Raw genomic sequence first — 7,308 nt, 5'->3', positions numbered from 1 at the left:
ATAAAAGATTACGCCCAAAAATCTGAAATAAATAACTTATAACGGGTTGAAATTGTCATCTGTAACTTATATGGTCAAAAATCATGTAAGAAAAAATATTACATGGCCTTCCAGCAGAGACTCTTCAATGAAAGCAATTATGATTAAAACAGCAGTAAAGCCACCAGACACAAAAGATATAAACTTTGCAATAATTGATAAAATAGGAGACGGAAACTGTTTTAGGTAATCAGAAGCTGGTGCTACACTACTATTGATCCGCTGCTTGAATAAATGATCAACCTAAAAGCAATTGATTAATGACATGAACAATAAAGCATAACAATTTACAACAAGCATACAAATTAAATGAATAAGTGTGTACCTCGTTAAAATCCCTTAATACCCATTTTGAAAGATTTGACCATCGTCTAGATGATGCTGTACTAGGATCTTTATAGAACTGTTCAGCATGTCTTAGAAATAGATATACGAGCATGAATACAACAAGACATGGTGAAAGTAGAAGCATTGCAAACCCAACTACCATTAACGTTTTCTTTAAATTCTTGGAGTCAGTAACAAAGTCGCGTCTGATACAGAAGTTTCTACAAAATACACAAAAGGAAATACTTCAAAACATAAAAAACACAGATTATGAATTTATTATTATTAAAAAAATATATTACAAACCTATCAAACATGTTTTGCAAAATGCACCAACTTAACGTCCATTCAAGAGTCTTCGTTAACATTAGACGACTTCGTGTACCATTTGGACCTTTTTTGGAAGTGGGACCCGCACCTGGGACCCACTGAGAGATCGGGAAAGCAAGCACCCCTTTGTTCAGCATCCCAATCAAGTAATTTTCTCTCCTCATCATTCTCATAATAATATCATGACATGAAAGGTCTTTGATTACACATAACCGTCTGGATTCTTGGACTTGAACTACTTTTTCAAGAATTGTTGACCATGGTGTTGTGTGTATCTCATTATCTTCTACATTGAGACTGAAAAAAAAAAGGTTATATACTAAAACTAGCTAATAATAATATTTGTTAACTTATACCTGTTAATGTAAAACTCACGAATATGTAGTATATCCTTCAACTGAGCAAAAAACCTTAGAAAACAAAATATCCAGTAACTTGAAGTGATTCCCAAATAACCAAGAATCACAACTTTTAGAAAAGTCAAAGGGGTCAACGGATGCTGATGAAGAACTTCTTTAGCCAAATCACACGGCTTTTTACCCGACTCGACTGCATCCATCCCACATTTTACATTTCTTATACCGTTCCAATTAAAGAATAATAAGAAAAAACCCCGAAAATAATATGATAAAACCAAGAGTGAGAAGTTCCACTATCCACTTTATGATGATACATTGCAGGCCTTTCCCACAATAATAGCTATAAACTCTCTCAAAGAAAAGGTCTAAATCTGCGATTGGTTCTGCTTTCAAATGTTCACCGTTTAGAAGCCATGAAGGACTTTCAGTTTCACTACCGTGACTAGGGGCTTTTTGGTAATCTGATAGCTCGATTTCATGTGCCACGTCACTAAGCAATCTTTTTGATAACGATGATTCACCAAGAACCTTTCGTTTTAAATTATTCAAAAACGCGCCGTGTTTTTGTCCACCAAACATCATTTACATGAGATGATGGTATGCAGAAACAGACAGTTCTGTTCATCCCCTAAAATAGTTAAATGCTTAAAGCAAATTTCTGAGAAAAAAGAAGTAGAGCAACAATTTAATATCGGAAACTTAAAAAGGAAACCAAATGAAGAACGTCACAAATAAAAGAAACATTCGTCATTCATAACTTCATTATTGGTCTTTTGGTAAGATAACAAACCAAACATACTTACACTTACAAAGATTTGGACTGACAGCAATATGACGATACGTGTTAAGATAAAATACAAACAGCTTTTAACATGTGAAATGTACAAATAACTAGAGTAATTCTTATTCGGTTATTCCTCTACTTCAGTACTTCATTATTGTGATTACTCTAATTCAAAACTGTCGAGTAATAATAATAATTAAAGTTATCGGTACGTTTAGTAGGTTAACTTCATTTGTACCGAATCACACCCGTGAAGATTTACGATCACTAACAAACTAAACCTAAATAATTAAATATCTAATATATATCAATATATAATAATCACAATAGCAATAAAAACCAAGAAAACCCAAAAGAAAGATCAAAATTACAACAATTCACAAAGCAACAAGCATTTGGGTCATACTATAATCATCTGCACATATATTAGGCATTACAAAAACAACTGACTAATGAGTAAATCAAACACATATCTGTATATCATTAATACAGATACTTAACAAACCCATGTACCAATATTATTACTTGATGAAAAAGAAAAGAAGAAAGGCAAATTTGGAAGCAACATTTAATCAAACAGTTGGTGTGCATTTTTTTTCCAAAAATAAAATGAAAACTTTAAGTCGGTTTGGTTTTACCTGTGAAGAAACAGAGCGTTCGGTGGACGTTGCATTCCGATTATGATTCGATAATAAATGCTTTACAGTGAAACCCAGATGAAAATGAATTGAACAAAGTGAAGAAGAAAATAATAAGAAGAAGAAGAAGATACTGGACGACGGCAGAACGAACACCGAACAGACGCCCCGATTATGATTGCGTGTGATTGGAGATCAGTTTCATTTCGAAATAAAAATTATGTGAAATGAATATTGAATAACAATTTATTATTATTATTATTATTATTGAAATGCAAACGGATCTTCCAAATGCTACTGGCTAAATTGAGGGAACACGCTCGTCTTTCAATATGGGAAAAACCCTCATCTAAAGCCAACTTCGTGAACACTCGTCTAAATGCATGACGATGCGCTGAAATAAAATTCATTCTTTTGTTATACGTGACATCTTTAAGCGAAGATAATAAAATTTGTGGCTGACAAATAATTGTTATAAAATCGAACCGGAAATAAAAGAAAATTTTGGGGCGTACATGTGCATTATTGGCATTTTCTTAAATCGGACTGGTAGTCGAATTGGCATACATACCAGTTCATGTTATACTGGATTCAAAACTTAGTTGACATTATAAATAATTAAAACTAAAGATATGGTTATTTAATGAATTTATAATAAAATATAATAATTGTTATAAAATCATATATATACATATATAGTTACAAATATATTACTGATTACTAAACATTTGTGATTGATCTTCTTCAATACTATACAAAGTTTCTCTCTGATTCTTTAGAATGACACTTTATTTTCTTTTATTTGCATTATTAATAAGTAGTAAATACACACAATTAGATCATTTATATGCCTTGATAAACAAACATAGAGTTTAAAGTAGTAAATATAGACCACTAAATAAGATTCTTTAAGAAAAACAAATTACGTAACTAATTTAAAATCTGGTCTAGTCACTCGGTCTGACTGGTGACCCAGTGGTTTGAATACACGCAATTAGACCAGTTGCTTAGTTCTTGATCTAATCGGTCCAGTTTTAAAAGCACTATTTGATTCTGAACCATGACAAAAAAAAACAAATTTAGATGAAAATTATAGACTTTTTAGCCACATGTCATAAACTCATGATCTAATTGTGTCAATCTTTAAATATTGCAATTCACTCTTAAAATTGCTCGTTGCGTTTAACTTATGTAATTTTAGGCACGTGTTGCGAATTAATTTGTCCTGCACAAATTACATACTTGTGATTTAAGTTCTTATGATGCATACTAGAAAATTTAATATAGATTTGTAGTCGGCACTCATTAGTTTTCTTTAATAAGAAGTAAGATTGATTTGAGGTTTATAATTAAGACCATCATTGATAACTATAAATGTGTGGCATCCCATGTGTTATAGGTTAACTAATTAACATAAACTCCAGCGTTCTAACTAGATGTTTGGACCAAAACATATACCTTGATTACATCATCCAATACCGCCCTTGCATCCCCACAACTTGTTATATCATGTATATGAAACAATGTTTTTGTTTTATTATGACAATGTTATATAACTAAATTATTGGTTTTTACATTTTCTCTATCCTATTAAGGCATTTGTGGTGGAATTGAACTCATGGATATAGATATGATCTTCGATTGACGGGTGTGTGAACATATATAGAGGAGAGAAATAATCAAATAAAAAGATTACTTATAACGTAGGTATAAAATATGGTATGAAACATCTCTTTCATAATTTTTTTTATTAGTATATACGTCAAACAAAATATACACAAGATATGTGGTAAATTGTCAACAAAAATGTTTGTTTTATTAGCATCTCATGACATAAGTAAGAGAATACATGTTATATATTAATTCCCACAAAATTAAGTTAAGAACATAAAGTCTTCAAGAGATAATCTGATAGTAAGGTGTCTCACATTTATCTATGAAATCGAGGGTTTAAATTATGCGAGGTGTATGTATAAATACTTTGCAACTTTGTATGTATATATGATTTATAGGAGTAAATTATGAGTCGTTTTAAAAGAGAAAAAGTAAATAACATAAAGTAACACAAGTTTCACTTTTATGACCTAGTTTAACCCAACATCTTTTAGGATTAAAAGGTGGCACGTTAATTTGAAGTCAGTCTAAATGCTATGAGCCCATTATGTTTCAGCCATTAAAGTTTGGATATGAGCTAGGGTTGCTCTTCGGGTTTTTTTATTCAGGTTTCGGATTGTTTGGGTCGGGTTATTCGGCTTTGAGCTCAAAACAAATTAACCCAAGAACCAACTCAAATAAGTTCGGTTTGTTCGGGTTTCGGGTTAAACGGGCCGGGTAAATTCGGGTCGGGTTTAACAAATTTTGAAAAATTTATCCAACTTAAACAATATCATAAACTAAAAAACCATATTCTAAGCCTTTATAAAACCATAATATACCGCCATATTTAACAATAACATATATTATTTAGCAAAACATTTAATTTATTATACAAGCATGCATTAGACGGGATGAATGAGTGTTGTATCATGTGGATCAATACTTGTGTAGATTGAAGAAAGATGCTCAACACATATTGGTTTAAATGCTATACTATTTAATTTTTTGAATTGAAAATACATTCTCAACATGTTTTATGGTAATTAATATATTAGGATGTGATAGATCCAATATTAATTGGAGTCTTGAGAACAACCGAAATAATACATAAGGTCACTCTGTTACTTCACCGCTAAACTACGCTATAAAAATTAAGGATACATGCATTGACGTATTACACTTCGGGTTATTCAGATCAACCCGAATTTGGGTATTTCAACTCAATTATCGACCCGAATATTTTATCTCGGGTCCGGGTTAGAAGTTTAATTGGTTTGGATGAATTCGGTTCGGGTTATTTGGGTCTTCGGTCGCTTCGGGTCGGGTTCGTTATTCAGCTACGGTTAAAAAACACAACCCTAATATGAGCTATCAACACAAGGTTCCTACACTCCTACGTATACATGACCATATGGCCATCCGCTTTACAAGTTACTAGCACAAATATCAAACATGTGAGAGTATTAAAATCCGCCACACTTGAATGATATAAATACACAGTCTATTTTTGGGGAAAAAAGTAGTAAAATGAATTTTCAACAACTTTAAACATAAATAGCTATATGTAATTGTGATTAATATAATAAATATTTAATAAGTTTTGTATTAGTGTGACAGACTTTCACAACAAGTCAAACAATGTAAAACTTAAAGTTAAGATGAATGAGGTATCAATGTTTGAATTCGTGTGTTTAAAAATGTGAAAGCCATGAAAATATAAAAGAAGATTGATAGAACTTGTCCCACCCTCATAAGAGGTGGGACAAACCTTTGAGTGCTTTCCAATTAAGAATATTACTTGGTTATGGTTTCCTTAAAAACAAACACCACTGAGGACCTTAAATGAGCCGCATGGTTTGGGTGCATGAAGAGGTAGGTCCCAGCAGAGCCCAGTTGGACCCGCAAGACTCACCTTGAAAAGGGACGTCTGCGCAGTTGAACCCGCAAGACTCCTTAACGGACGTCTGCGCGGTTGAACCCGCAAGACTTAACTAAAGGAACGTCTGCGCAGAAACCAACTGGATCAGCAGTACCCACCACGCTCAGAGACGTGACGTCCTCACGCGCGGTACGCAAGCTGTCTCCACAGGAAACGCCTCCCAATGGTTTCCAAGTACTCCGCCTGTTCCCGCAGTTACGGATACCAGCCATCAGGGAAGGCTACCCGCGCAGCATGGCTACACGCACAAGGCTTAACTCTCATAATAATTCAGCAGTCACCTGAAGAAGGAATGAGCAAGCCGGGAACAGTCCCGCACAAAGGCGGGAGGGGGAATACTCCCGCCCAAATGAGCCAGTCCGTACGATACTGAAAGATCTTTTGTACTGTACCTGACGAGGTATGGGCAAAAGATCTGACCAAAGATACGACAGCTCATTAACAACAGTATGGCGAGCAGCATGCTCTTGTACTGTATGTCACTATTAGCCGCTACCTACTCACCAACTCCTGTCATACCACGTGCATAGCCTGTAGTTGGTGGAAAAGGAATAGTACACAGCAGGCCTGGTCACTATCAGCCGCTGCCTACCCACCAACTACCAGCATGGCACGTGCGTAGGCCACAGTTGGTAGAACATGAATACTATTCAGCCGGCTACACCTCCTTGGAAACCTACCTTCGGCTATAAATACCCCAAATGGTATGATCATCTCATCTTATCATATACTATCTTGTATCTTACATATTATACCTGATATCTGCTCTAGCAATCTCTTAATATACATTTATATTTAAAGAGCAATCTAGTCTGATTCTCACGCCGGAGGGTGGTCACAAGGAGGACCCCCCCCCCCTTCTCAGTGACGAGCTCACGGTGTCTGTTTTGCAGGTTATCAGAAGAACCATCTTTGCCGGGTCTAACCCCTCGTGGGAAACATCTATCTAACCCCCAGGTTACCCGTAATCTGCCTGGGGTCCGGTTAGTGTTTCTTCATTGGCGCCATCCGTGCATAAAAGCTAGAACTTCATTTCTTTTCAGTTTTTTCAAACTTCTGGAAAGATGGTTAAAGAAATTCCGGTAACCACAACCCCAGCTACTGGGGGGAATACCGACTACACAAATTTTACGAACACTACCCCAGTTACCCAAGCTGGGGCAAGTGCAGTAAATAATCGCTCACTGGGATTCACCGATACCCAGTTAGAGAGACAACGAACAAGGCTCCCCCGCCAAACACTTGATGAAGTTAAGGCATGGGCGGAGGCACGTCAGAAGGAATTCCAAGCTGAGT

The 7,308-nt window shown here is 35.2% G+C and overlaps 1 pseudogene across 1 annotated transcript; it reads right to left on the bottom strand.

The window, feature by feature from the left end:
• Positions 1-17: 17 nt before the first annotated feature.
• LOC143598381 (autophagy-related protein 9-like) lies at positions 18-2,689 on the bottom strand (annotated as a pseudogene). Its single transcript, XR_013147102.1, has 5 exons — positions 2,478-2,689; positions 1,053-1,713; positions 673-993; positions 365-587; positions 18-282 (listed from the first exon to the last, which is right to left on the bottom strand). The product of XR_013147102.1 is annotated as an autophagy-related protein 9-like (transcript).
• Between the last annotated feature and the right edge of the window lie 4,619 nt (positions 2,690-7,308).

Source organism: Bidens hawaiensis, unplaced genomic scaffold (genome assembly GCF_021521415.1).
Source record: "Bidens hawaiensis isolate Kalapana, Puna unplaced genomic scaffold, B.hawaiensis_p1.1 tig00050010_1, whole genome shotgun sequence".
Classification (NCBI taxonomy): Eukaryota; Viridiplantae; Streptophyta; class Magnoliopsida; order Asterales; family Asteraceae; genus Bidens; species Bidens hawaiensis.
The sequence above is the reverse complement of the archived record's forward strand: the minus strand, read 5'-3'. Positions and strand labels throughout refer to the sequence as shown.